This window comes from Geotrypetes seraphini, chromosome 2 (assembly GCF_902459505.1).
Source record: "Geotrypetes seraphini chromosome 2, aGeoSer1.1, whole genome shotgun sequence".
Taxonomy (NCBI): domain Eukaryota; kingdom Metazoa; phylum Chordata; class Amphibia; order Gymnophiona; family Dermophiidae; genus Geotrypetes; species Geotrypetes seraphini.
This window is the reverse complement of record NC_047085.1, coordinates 151353866-151368554: the sequence shown is the minus strand read 5'-3', so window position 1 is coordinate 151368554 and position 14689 is coordinate 151353866.

Sequence of the window (14689 nt, the reverse complement as noted above, 5' to 3'; positions counted from 1 at the left end):
TTTACAATAAATAAATCATCAGAATGAAAGGAACTACAATAATACAGGAAAGAGAAACAGAAGGTACAGAGATCCAGAGAGAGACGACATAACTGAACTCTCACACTGCAGAGCTAAACCTTCAAGCCTAAGCAGACAGCAACAAGCATTCTATAGCCTAAATGCCTTGAGGAATAAATACATTTTAAGTTTAGAATTAAAAACAAGAAGGAAGAGTTCTGAACGACAGCCTAATGGAAGAGAATTCCAAATGTTAGGATTTGCACATTGTAATAATCTTCCTTACAAGAAAAGACGGATGAGTGATGTGAGGAGACTTCAAGGAGATTACACTGTGATGAACAAAGAGTCCTAGGAGGGCAATAGAAACTAAGAGATATATGCAGGGTGACTGTAATCATGCGACTGGGCCGAGCAGTTAACCTGTCACATATCCACACCCCCAGGCGCCTGCTAAAACAAAACACACACAACAGGGTTATATACACATATCAGCTATTTCCTTAAAACAGTGATTCCCAAACCTGTCCTGGGGGAACCCCCAGCCAGTCAAGTTTTCAAGATATCCCTAATGAATATGCATGAGAGAGATTTGCATATAATGGAAGTGACAGGTATGCAAATCTCTCTCATGCATATTCATTAGGGATATCTTGAAAACCTGACTGGCTGGGGTCCCCCAGGACAGGTTTGGGAACCACTGCCTTAAAACCTTGACCAGGTTTTCCCAACTCCCCCTGGTCATTCTCTAAGTCCTCCATCTCTCCAGGTCTTCTCAAGAGTCCTTCCTCTGACCCTGCATTGGCCCTCCAGGTCTTCAGCAGCTTCCGGTGCTATTTACTAGTCACTCTTCCAGTTGCCACTGTCCCAGCTGGTCCCTCCTCAGAACTCTGGCCAATGCTCCCAGGGTCTACCAGGTTATCCTCAGCCTTAGACTCTTCCATTACCCTCTATCACTAAGTCATCTTATCCTGTACGTATGTGCTGAGGGCTCCCAGCCCCTCAACTGTCTTATCGCAGACTCACGCCCTGAGGACTCTCCTTCCTGGATTCTTCTTCACCAGTCCTACCGCTAGTCATCAAACCTCAGCTACTTTTTCAACTCAAGGCTCTACCAGGACTTCTAGCTACTTTTTAGCTCTTTTCTGCTAGTGTATAGGTCCCCACAGACCCTCCCACCACCAGTCTTCATTATAGAACCAAATCTCTCTCCCAGATCTCTGCTGGTATATAGGTCCCCACAGACCCTTCCACTTTCAGACTTCCACTTCTCCACTACACCAGTCATCCCGTGTCAGGACTGGTCATCCTGACCACTCTGTTCCACTGCACCAGACCCCCCATTAGTACTGGTCAGCAGTGGCCTTAAAGGATTACTGGGAGTTGGAGTTGGACCAGAAGCCAGCATCCCTCCTCCCAAGGGTCATCCAGCTCCCAAAGGAGCTCTTCACCTTCTGAGCTCTCTGTGCTGGGAGCTGTTTTTCCCAGCACCACAATCTACTCAGGGTGAATGAACAACCCCCAGCAGCATCCACAGCTCTATGCAGATTAGCTCTTCACTCAGGCTCAATGAGCTCTACTGCTCATGCTCCCTCCGCTGGCCGTCAACAGGTACTCCACCTTTTCATAGTGATCCAAGTGAAGAATTTTGTAAGTCAAGAGAAGCAACTTATAGGAAGTTCTATAGGACATAGGGAACTAATGTTCTGCTAATAATAAGGGGGTATTTTGGTTAAACCATCCTAGTAGGGCATAAGGAATCAGCAATCTAGAGAGGCATAATGGAAAACCTAAGTAGTGAACCTTGTGAACCAATATAAGAATCTTGAATGTTGCTCTGTGATTGATGGAAAACTAGTGCTGCCCTCCTGATAAAGGAATCACATGATCAAATTTTTAGAATTGACAATTGATTTGACAGCCATAAGAACATAAGAATTGCTGCTGCTGGGTCAGATCAGTGGTTCATTGTGTCCAGCAGTCCGCTCACATGGCGGCCCTCTGGTCAAAGACCAGCGCCCTAACTGAGACTAGCCCTACCTGCGTACATTCTGATTCAGCAGGAACTTGTCTAACCTTGTCTTGAATCCCTGGAAGGTGTTTTCCCCTATGACAGACTCCGGAAGAGCGTTCCAGTTTTCTACCACTCTCTGGGTGAAGAAGACCTTCCTTACGTTCATACGGAATCTATCCCCTTTCAGTTTTAGAGAGTTCCCTCTCGTTCTTCCTACCTTGGAGAGGGTGAACAACCTGTCCTTATCTACTAAGTCTATTCCCTTCAGTACCTTGAATGTTTCGATCATGTCCCCTCTCAATCTCCTCTGTTCAAGGGAGAAAAGGCCCAGTTTCTCTAATCTTTCACTGTATGGCAACTCCTCTAGCCCCTTAACCATCTTAGTCGCTCTTCTCTGGACCCTTTCGAGTAGTACCGTGTCCTTCTTCACGAGAACTGAGGCAGCCATTCAGAATTGGCGTGAGCCTGCGCAGCAGCATACCATTTTCTGATCTTAATGACTTAACTGGTCTATATAAGGCTAGGTATTTAGTAAAATACCTCTTGAATGATGCTGCACATGATATATCCATTCTCCAGTACTATCCAACTGTGAAGGAATTGTTTATTCTGAAGGATATGAACTTTCCATCAAGTGCACCAGTGGAGAAATTCTTCAGTATCGGTGGACAGATTCTTACACCACGCAGGAACAGTTTAACCAATGAGCATTTTGAAGTGCTATTAATGCTTGGTGCCAATAAGAAACTCTTTTGAAAATAAAGTACTGTACTTGTTGTTGTAATGTTCATATAGATAGTTCATATTTACATTTAGTGAAGAGTAACTGAAATCAGTAACTAGTTACTTTTTCTCTCATGTAACTAGTAACGGTAACGAGTTACTTTAAAAGAAAAAATAGTAACTAGCACAGCACTGCTTTTAATATACAAATCACGATCTCCTTGTAATAAGGCATTACAAGAATCTTGGTTGTCAATAGCAAAATAACTTGAAAAGCCTCAGTATAGCAACCTTAATTTAGAAAAACAGCATTGAACAACCTTGGAAATATATTCTTTGAAGTTCAAATTTTGTCCAGCAGTAGATCTAACAGCGTCACAGGTGATTTAATTGGTAGTTGAGATCCAGCCATCATAATTTCTGAGAAAACAAAATATCTTATGATTTCTTAGCATTAAGTTTCATCATTGATTAACCAGTTTACTTTTTATTCCAATTTATGATTAAGAAGAAGAATATCTGGAGCACTTCTACAATCTAATGTAACCAAGGCTTAAAATTATTTTTTAATATTTACCTAGAGAGCCTAAGTAAAGTTTGGACTGACATCATGCCCACTGGGAGCAGGTCACATCAGACTGGGTTTGAAGAGAGGTGGCTTTGGGTCCGGGCCAGTAGAAGGAGGCAGAGCATCAAGGACACGGTGATCCGCAGTGGCCTTAGTGTGACTGGTGTTGGGCAGCATCAGGGCCCGGAATGCAGGAAGCTGTTGTGAAGAATCAGGGGCACCTTGGGGAGATGGGCTGTCGGGGTACTCATAGCCATAGGGGCTTCTGGCATCGGCGGCACATAACGATGATATCATCTCATATGCACAGTGATGTCATCAGGACACGACCATGCATACATGGCATAGGAACTGGCATCAGGAAGTCTGGGACTAATTTGCCCGAAAAGAAAAGTTTTAAAATGTCCCGGGTGCAGCAGAGAGCCATGGAAGAGGGCCAGAACAGATGGGGAAGGCTCCAGAGAATCTCCAGAGAATTTTGGAGTGCAGGTATTTTTATCTTTTACTGGCTGCACTCACAGATGGAGCACTGGCATGTGGGAGGTATCAGGTAGCATCCAGATCTCCATGGAGATGGTTCAGGTAGAAGCCCTGCAGTCAGCATGTGAGGAGGTCTTGGGCTTGTGGCAGGCTTGCAATGGGTCCAAGAAGCTTGGGCTTGTGGCAGGCTTGCAGTGGGTCCAAGAAGATAATACATTATTTTTAAAGAAGAGAAAAGAAGCCTTCTTGTTTTTTGGGAAATGTCTCTTTTATTAATTTTCACTTTTGCATCACCAATACTTTGGAGACAAACAGAAATTCTTGAAATAAAATATAATAAAGCTGAAAATACATTAAGAAATAATTAACACCTTTCGCCTACAACATTTTAGGTAATTGAGATCCAAAATTAGGAAAACGTACATATCAATAAGTAATAAAAGAACAAAAAAGCATTGAAAGGTTGGTCTGACACCCTGTCCCCATCCAGTCTATAGCAAATGTATGGGATTTACACCATAACATTAATCTCTTCTATAGCATTTAAAATTCCTCAAGCTGCTTAGGGTCAAATAATTGAAATTGTTTGCCTTCATAAACATAACAATTACAAGGAAATCTTAACACAAAGTTAGCAGATAAAGCCTGAACCCTAGCTTGAAGGGCCAAGAAGGCTTTTTGCCTTATCTGTGTATCTCGTGCCAAGTCAGGAAATACTCTTATTTTAGACCCTAGAAACTGAGAATCCAAATGTCTAAAGGAAAGCTTCAAAACATTGTTACGGCCAAGTTCAAAAGCGAAGGTGACCAGCAATATAGTCCTAAGGGTAACCACTTTCAGAGAGAATTCCAAAAAGGCAGTAAGTCCCAGGGGTTGCTGTTTATTTATTTTTTTTATCAAAGTTTGGTTTTTAGAGTTGGTGTTTGCAGTTTATGACTGCAAGCTGCTGGTTTCTGCACAGAGCTTGTGGGTCCTCGTGCAGAAATCAGCAGTAGACAGAATTCTAAACTGTATTTAGACAGTTTGGAGGGAACTTTAAAAGAACATAAGAACTGCCATCTCTGGAACAGACCCTGGGTCAATCAAGTCCGGTGATCCGCTCACGCGGAGGCCCAGCCAGGTGTAACCTGGCAAAAACTTAGTCACCCGTATCCCTCTATGCGCCTTTCGAGGAGATGTGCATCTAACTTGCCCTTAAATCCTAGAACAGTGAGTTCCGTAGCAATCTCCACCGGGAGAGCGTTCCAAGTGTCCACCACTCGCTGTGTGAAGCAGAACTTTCTGGCATTTGTCCTGGGCTTGTCCCCCCTCAGCTTCAGTCCATGACCTCTTGTCCTAGTCAACGTAAATAACTTTTTGTCCTGCTCTATCTTGTCGATTCCTTTTATTATTTTAAAAGTCTCAATCAGATCCCCTCTCAGTCTCCTCTTCTCGAGGGAGAACAGTCCCAGTTTTCTAAGTCGTTCTTCGTAGCTCAAGTTCTCCATACCTTTTACCAGCTTCATTGCTCGCCTCTGCACCCTCTCGAGCAGTTTCATATCCTTCTTTAGATAGGGAGACCAGTGTTGGACACAGTATTCCAAGTATGGTCTGACCATTGATCTGCATGTTGCTGTCGGTCCTTGTGTGGACTGCTTTTGTGAGGTAAAGTTTTGAAATGAATGCTTGGTAGTTAATTTAAAGGGGTCCACGGTGGTTTTTGACCCTGGAGGTGTACTTGTGTAACTTTGGTCTCGTGTTTTTCATGGCAGGTACTTTAAAAGTACAGTGAAGTTTATTTTAAAAACTTCTTCGCGGAAGTTTGGTACTAAGGAGATTGATACTGATGGTTTGCTCTTTGAATCACTTCTTTTAAAGTGTGAGAAGTGACTGATTTTATTTCTGGATATTTCCCTTCAATTTACATTAGAGAAATAAAGCTGTGCATTTTGTAACTGTAGTGACAGCAATTTTCTCCGTGACAGTCTTGACAGCAGTTCTTATTTAAAACATTTTTATGGTGACTTCACTGCCATTTGTCTGAAAGACACATTCACTGCCAGGCTAAGCTTCTCACCCTGATTAAAGGTGACTGAGAATTTTCTAACTTTGGAACACCGAACTAACTTTAGCCAATTTGTTCCTAGAATAAAAAAGTGAATTTGGTTAAAAGGTTATTACTGGCTCTTTCTTTTTGAAAGTCATTTGATTTACATATTTGAATTCAAGGGGTTTTCTTTCTTTTCTTTTTTTTTTGAATGGGAGGGCTCTAGTTCAGGGAAAATAGATTATCTGATTTTTTTCTTTTTCAGTCAGTTAGATGTAACTGTTTATGTTTATTGAGAGCTTCTATACCACTACTAATATCCAGAGAGTCATTTCAGAACAGTTTACACGAACTTCTGTAAAGGTATTACCATACAGAGTTCTGTAGTTATGTCAAATTGTAACCTGTCAACTATATAACATGCATGTTTAACCTATAAGCCAGGGGTAGGGAACTCCGGTCCTTGAGAGCCGTATTCCAGTCGGGTTTTCAGGATTTCCCCAATGAATATGCATGAGAACTATTTGCATGCACCGCTTTCAATGCATATTCATTTGGGGAAATCCTGAAAACCCGACTGGAATACGGCTCTCGAGGACCGGAGTTCCCTACTCCTGCTATAAGCCATTCTGAGCTCTTTGGGGACAACAGGATAGAAAACGAATAAATAAATAAATTTAACAAATGCCTAACCCCCTCTTTTACTAGGGCGTTCTAGCCGATTTAACACGCGCTAAACGCTAACGTGTCCATAGAATATAATGGACACGTTAGCGTTTAGCGCATGCTACATCGGCTAGCGCATCTTAGTAAAAAGACCTTAAATTTCTTCTGGAGAGACTTTATTGAAAAGTTCAGAAACATGTTAACATATCTAATAGCACTGTTTCTTTTAAAATTCACTGCTGTAGTTTAGAGAAGTGTGCTATACTTTGTATCTTCAGAAAATGGTTTTAAACCTGTGAAAAGAACAAACATTTCATAATTTGTAAATAGTTAAACTGGTAACTTTGTAAATATATAAATATATATATTTTTTAGTTCTAACAAGGTTTCAATTTGTGTGTGTTAAACAAGGATTTTTGAAGACTGGGCGTCCAAGTGGCGGATGAAATTTAATGTGGACAAATTCAAAGTGATGCACATTGGGAAGAATAACCCAAATCACAATTACTGAATGCTAGGGTCCACCTGGAGCTAGCACCTGAGAAAAGGATCTGGGTGTCATTAGAGACAATATGATGATACCTTTCGCCCAATGTGCGGCGGCTGCCAAAAAAAGCAAACAAGATGCTAAGAATAATTTTTTAAAAAAGGGCTGGTTAACAAGACTAAGAATGTTATAATGCCTCCCTATCGCTCCATGGGGTGACCTCATCTGGAGTACTGGGTTCAATTCTGATCTCCTTATCTCAAGAAAGATATAACGGCACTAGAAAAGGTTCAAAGAAGAGCAACTAAGATGATAAAGGGGATGGAACTCCTCTTGTATGAGGAAATACTAAAAAGGTTAGGGCTCTTCAGCTTGGAAAAGAGGTGGTTGAGGGGAGATAAGTAAGGGAATTTCTAAGTACCTATTTTACTTATAATTTTAATGCACCCTATTGTCTATTTTTCTGTAAACCGCTTAGAATCCTAACGGAGTTTAGCGGTATATAAGAAATAAATTACATTACATTACAAAAAAAAAAAAAAAAAAAGATATGATTGAAGTCTGCAAAATCCTGAGTGGAATAGAGCGGGTACAAGTGGATCGATTTTTCACTCCGTCAAAAATTACTAAGACTAGAGGAAACTCGATGAAGTTACAGGGAAATACTTTTAAAACCAATAGGAGAAAATATATTTTCACTCAGAGAATAGTTAAGCTCTGGAACGCATTGCCAGAGGTTGTGGTAAGAGTGGATAGTGCAACTGGTTTTAAGAAGGGTTTGGACAATTTCATTGAGGAAAAGACCATAGTCTGTTATTGAGAAAGACATGGGGGAAGCCACTGCTTTCCCTGGATCGGTAGCATGGAATGTTGCTACTCTTTGGGTTTTAGCCAGGTACTAGTGACCTGGATTGGCCACCATGAGAACGGGCTACTAGGTTTGATGGACCATTGGTCTGACCCAGTAAGGTTATTCCTATGTTCTTATATTCTTAATATTCATTTCACCTGGTTAAAATATATATTTGGGTGAAAGTTATTTATGTTAACCCAGCCTCTAAATGGGAGAACTCTTATGGAGAACTCGGTGACTCATGACTACAAGGAGAAAAAAAAAAAAAAGCGAAAAAACTCCCAGGAAGAGACGGGTTACTCTAAGCTGCTGATAATCTGTATATGGGAATGGATTCAGCAAATTGCTCTGAGAATTGGGTACTAGGGAAGATCAGCACTCAGCAGTATTCTACAAAGGGTGCTCAGAGATGAGCACTCTACTGTATATAAAATAGTGCTTAGCCCTGATTCCCGCACCCAACTTTGCTCATGAGGATTGTGGTGATGTGACTGAGTATGTGGCTTGGATCTGTGAGAAAACAGCTATATATGCAGGGTTCTTAAACAAAAGGAAAATATTTATTGTTCTGATCTAACATGTATCACTCTTAGCATTTTCTTCCTGGGGCTGGCTAGTCCCACACAATGAACAGTAACACCTCTCATATGAGAAAAGACTAAAGAGGTTAGGGTTCTTCAACTTGGAGAAGGGATGACTGAGGGGAAATATGACTGAAGTCTACAAAATCCTGGGTAGTGTACAATGGGTACAAGTGAATTGATTTTTTTACTCCATCAAAAATAACAAAGACTAGGGGGATATTTGATGAAGTTACAGGGAGATACTTTAAAAATCAATAGGAGGAAATATTTTTTCACTCAGAGAATAGTCAGGCTTTGGAGCGCATTGCCAGAGGATTTGGTAAGGGCAATTAATGTAGCTGGTTTTAAAGAAAAAGTTTGGAGGAAAGATCCATAGCCTGCTATTGAGGCAGACATGGGGGAAGCTACTGTTGCTACTATTTGTTTTTTTTTTTGTCAGGTACTTGTGACCTGGATTAGCCACCATGAAAAAGGGATACTGGGCTAGATGGACCATTTGTCTGACCTAGTACGGCTATTCTTATGTTCTTATATTCTCTTTCTAGAGTCTCCTCTCAATCTTTGACTACTGAAATGCAATTCTGCTGGGCATCCCAAAGTACACGATCAGACAGATCCAAACAGTACAAGGCACTGCAGTTAGATTTCTCCTGGAAAAATCAAAGCAGACGAGGGCCACCCTGCTACTGAAAGAGTTACACTGGCTCCCGATTGAAAGCAGGGTAAAATTCAAGATCATGTTGCTAACACACAAAATCATTAATCATTCAGAACCGCAATACCTAGCAAACAGAGTAGACAACCATAAACCAACTCGCGCCCTATGCTTGAGTCTAGAACACTGCTCTTTAACCGCCGGTCTGCGGACCGGTGCCGGTCCACAGGAAATTTTTGCCGGTCCGCACAGGGCCGGCAAGATTGACTCACTTCAATTTCCTGCTGGTCTGCGCAGGGCCAGCAAGATCAACAGCTGAAGTCCGCGCTGGGCTGGAGAGATCTTGGGGAGCCTCCGACAGTGGCTTTCTCCCCTCTCTGCAGCTCTCCTTTACTTCCCAGCGCAGCGATTCACGAAGGCAGCCTTGGGGCTTTTGCTGAGTCGCAGCTGCCTCTGATGATGAAACTTCCTCTTTCCTCAGAGGCGGTGCGACCCAGCAAAGGACCCGAGGCTGCCTCCTGAATCGCTGTGCTGGAAAGTAAGGAGAGCTGCTGGGAGGGGAGGAGGGAAAAGAGTCTGGGAAGCTGCTGGGCAAAGGTAAGAAAGGGACAGCTGCTACTGGACCTGGAGGGAAGCTGCTGGGCAAGGGAAAAAAAAGGGACAGCTGCTACTGGAGAGGGAGAAGGAGAAGTGCTGCTGGGAGGGGAGGAAGGGAAGAGAGTTACTGCTGGACAGGAGGAGGAGGGAAGGGAGAATGAAAAAAGGAAGGAAACAGCTGGCAGGGAGATTAGAGGAGGGGAAGGGGAGAGACAGGCATGAGAAAGTAGAGAGATTGATAATAGGAAGGGGTCAGCAGAAAAATAAGCAGAGAGGGACAATGATGGTAGATCTGGTATAGGAGAGATAAAAATGAAGAGAGCAGTGAAGCTGGAATGAATCATGTAAAAAGGAGAGAGGGGGCGCAGGTTGGATGGAAAGGGGAGAGGGGCATAGAAAGAAGACAGATACCATATGGAAGGGGGAAAGGACAGACAGTGGATGGAAGGGGCAGATGCTGGATTGAAGAGACAGAGAGGGCAGACGCTGAAAGGAAGAGAGTGAAAACAAGATGAAAGCAGAAACCAGAGATGACAAAAGGTAGAAAAAAAATAATTTTATTTCTATTTTGTGATTAGAATATATCAAATTTGAATTATATATCCTGCTAGAGCTGGTGTGTATACTTATAGAATACTGGGTAACTGCACCTAACCTGGGTGCCAACATTTATACCAGGATTCAGCAGGCATAAGTCTAGTGTCCAGAATTAGGCATAGGAATTGGCATACACTTTTTACAGAATAGTACTGTGCTGATTTGTTTTTCAGCTTACTCTCATGCTGCCATCTTGGGTTGTCAGTAGCAGTGGGAAAAATATCAGGAGAACAGGCAGAACCATTCCCCTGCAAGTGTCATTGCTAACTTTGTAGGTCCCAATCTTCCAGTGTAGGAAATTCACATCAGAGAGAGTGGGACCAGGAGAGCTAGCAGCAACATGACCAGAGAAATGGTCCCACTTGTATTACCATTGTTTCACTACTGCCATTGCTCCTGAAGACCTAGTAAGACATTGGGAGAAAGAAGAAGGTTGTAGTTGGGGCTGGAGAAACTTAACCTCTTACATGGGGTACCTATTGTCAAAATAAAACAACTGGTGCCAACAGTCAGTCTAAGTCAAAACGTATTACCGAATAGGCAACCTGCCTAAAGTTTTGGTTATATCTGTTGCACACCTAGGTCTAGGTCGGCCCACCTCCCGCCCACCACCTGCCCTTCCCCTCCTCTAAAAGCGCCTCTTTTTGCTCTATGCGTTTAGAGGCAGGGGAAAGGCCTAAGCTGGTTTTAGATACATCTAAAACCAGCTTTGATTATGGGTACTTGGACGATCAGGCTTTTTGATTGTCCAAGTAGCCATTTAGGCCACTTTTTAGACATTTTTTTATTATTATTATGAGCCCCATAGCTTTTGGGTCAGCCTCAGAATGCCCTTTTTTTAAAAATAATAATTTTGGTTGTTTATGTGGGCCATATTAAAAAAAAAAAACCCCACTCAGGCTTTCAAATACAAGACTCAATTTGTCAGTAAGGCTTCTTCTACAGTAAATTAGCATGAAAATATGGGTCTCTGTATAACGGGTCTCCATGAAGGCCTTTCATGTCTCTTAAATGATTGGCTGCAACCTGGGAGGAATAGAAACATACCCCCCCCCTTCCTTTTCAAAGCTGTGCAGCAAATGCTCTGATGCCCATTAAATTCCAATGGGTGTCAGAGTGATTAACGCAGCAGCAACCACCACCTTGGCTTTGTAAAAGGAGCCCTTAAACAGGTTTGTTTGTTTTTTTGTGATGAGGAAGGGGTTCTATTTGAAAATGTTTAATACTTGGAGAATGGAACTTTCTGTAGAAAAAAAAAATAGCATCATGGCAAAAGTGACTGACAATGTAAACTAGTGAGCTGGAGGTAATACAGAATCTCAGGCCTGTGTCAAAAATGCTGAAAGCTGGCCTTTTTGAAAATGTCAGCCTGTCATAAGTGGATCCTGCAATGCATTGACTGTTTTGCTCTTGTACTTAAGATGACTTGAAAATGCTTCACGTTCTTTTCCTAGATGTACATTTTAATTCTATATTCAAGGGGGGGGGGGTAATTTTCAACAGGTCCTTGAGAAGGACAGGCAGATGGGTCCTTTAACTGCACAGAATAGAATGGATTAGTCTAGCACAGGGCTGCCCAAGTCCGGTCCTCGAGATCTACTGGCAGGCCAGGTTTTCAGGATATCCACAATGAATATGCATGAGAGAGAGAGATTTGCATACCAAGAAGGCAGTGCCTCTCATGCATATTCATTGTGGATATCCTGAAAACCTGGCCTGCCAGTAGATCTCGAGGACTGGACTTGGGCAGCTCTGGTCTAGCATCTGTATTTTTTTTCTTTTCTTTTCGGTGTGTCACTTTAAAAAATGGCACCTAAGGGCTCCTTTTACTAAGGTGTGCTAGCGTTTTTAGCACACGCAGGAAATTACCGTGCGCAACACCGCACGCTACGCTTCTTGAACTAACGCCAGCTCCATGCTGGCTTTAAGGTCTAGCACATGCGGCAATGTAGCGCGCGCTATTCCGCGCGTTAAAATCCTAACGCACCTTAGTAAAAGGAGCCTTAAGTGTAAAGAGCAAAAATAGTGATCTCATCAAGTCATGCTGATCAACTTTTGTTACAGTCTAGAAGCAGAGAAAGACAATCAGGACTGATTTGTGTATTGCCTTGTTCCACAAAAGCATTTGCTATGAAAGCCATCATTAAGAAATATTGGCACGCTCTCAGCATTCATAAAGCTTTTCAAAACTCACCTCAATTTGCATCTGTATTTTTAAAATTGTAATCTAGTAAGAATCTTTTCAGATGCTCCACAGTAAATAGAATTACAGTAATCCAAATAGGGCAATAATTTCGATTGACAAAGTAGTCAAACTGGATTGCGACAAGATAGATCTTATAACTCTCAGTTGTTGAAGACAGAAAAAGAATTTTTTTTGAGAGCATTCTTATATGATGATTTTAATTCTAAATCAGAATCCAGGATTACACCTAAGATTCTGGATGCATTATCTAGTCTCAAAACTTCACCAGATATTAGCTTTACTTCATTCATACAGTAATTTCCAAAACCAATAAGTTTTGCCTTAGCTGTATTCAATTTTAAAATGTTTTTTTTCTAGCCCAATCACTAACTTTGCCTATAGCTTTACTGATATATTCAGGAACAGTTATAGTCACTTCTATAAGTGGACAAAGTAGAAATATGTCATCTGCATAAGTATATACTTCCCCCTCTTCTACTAAACAACGCTAGTACTTTTAATGCGGGGAGCCGCGCTGAATGGCCCGCGCTGCTCCCGACAGTCATAAGAACTCTATGAGCATCAGGCTTCCCGCGCTAAAACCGCTAGTGCGGTTTAGTAGAAGAGGGGGACTGTGTAGCATAATTTGAAAAGTTTTTTCTAATTTACTCATATATATGCTAAATACCATGATAGCATTTTTTAATGCAGGCCGATGTGCTGAATGCTCTGCGCTGTTCCTGACGCTCATAGGAACTCTGATTGTCGGGATCAACACAGAGCATTTAACGCACTGACGTGCTAAAAACCTCTATCGCAGTTTTGTAAAAAGGGGGATAAGTTAGAATTAGATGATAAAGGTGAACCTTGAGGCACACCACATCTAGCTTTCCATATTTCAGATAATTCAGTGCCTTTTGCTACTTGATATGCTCTTCCTTCCAAAAATCTTCTCAACCATTGAAACACATTACCATAAATGCCCAATTAACTGATGATCCACTTCATCAAATGCAGCGGAAACATCAAACTGTAGTACCACTGCCTGTCGCCCCCATGCTTCAACAACTAAGTTATAAGATCTATCTTGTCACAATCCAGTTTTTGAGTACTTTGTCAATCAAAATTATTGCCCTATTTGGATTACTGCAATTCTGTTTACCATGGAGCATCTGAAAAGATTCTTACTAGATTACAGTTTTAAAACCATCTCTAACAATAGTGTCTCCGTACTACGAAAAGCTCTAAAAACATGTTGAGTGTAATATAATACTTCAATTTGAATGACAAATTTATTCAATTGATAATTAACCAATGATTAAAGTAATTTAGAAATCCATGGCATACTTGCTATTGGTCTATAATTTTCAGGTTTAGAAAGATCTGTCTCTGTTGTGGTAGGAATAGGAGCTAACAAAAATATGCAAAATATTTTTAAGGTAGCAATTGTTTTGTAATGTAATATTAACCAATTGTGTTAACCAATTCACACGATTTAGTAGTATTGTCCTCACTAAATATGATGGACCAGAATCAAGTGCACAACACTTTGTACCTAACCTTTTCAATAATTGAGTAATCTGCTTATCTGTCACATATTCAAATGTATCCCAACATCAATTGCCTAAAACCTCAAGCAGCTTACCTCCTGATTCATTCTATATGTCATTCAATTTATCCTCGTCTAATAGAAATGCACTTGTTACTGTTGTCTCATAGATTTTGAGTTAAGGCTTTCCATACCGTAGGCAAAGGCTGTCTGACAAGCGAAAACTAAACATACCTGAAAAACAGAGGGCAGCAACAACAGCTTCAGCAGAGAAGACCTCACTGAATGTTCAGGAGCTTTTTTCTAGTGAAATGATATTAAATATTCCTTTTTGATTGTAATGTCTCTCTGAGATTTTATCTTTGAAATTTTAGAAGAGGGAATGATATATTAGGGTTACTTGTTACAGTTTGTCTTGTGAAGATTATGTGACATATTCTGTTTGTTTTATTGTAATCTGCCTAATTTGTAGGCAGAAAAGAAATTTTAAAAATAAATAAATCAAACATCTTACCAAATATTGAGGGATATATTTGAATAAAGACCCTGTGAACTAAGCAAAGAACTTTGAACTTCAGTTTGGCTTCCACTGGAATCCAGTGCAGATTACGAAAAACAGTCATAACAGAATCATGCAACTTAGGTCAATAGGCAATCTCGCTGCTGTATTTTTGCCAGTCACTTGAGGCTAGACTAGGGGTGGGC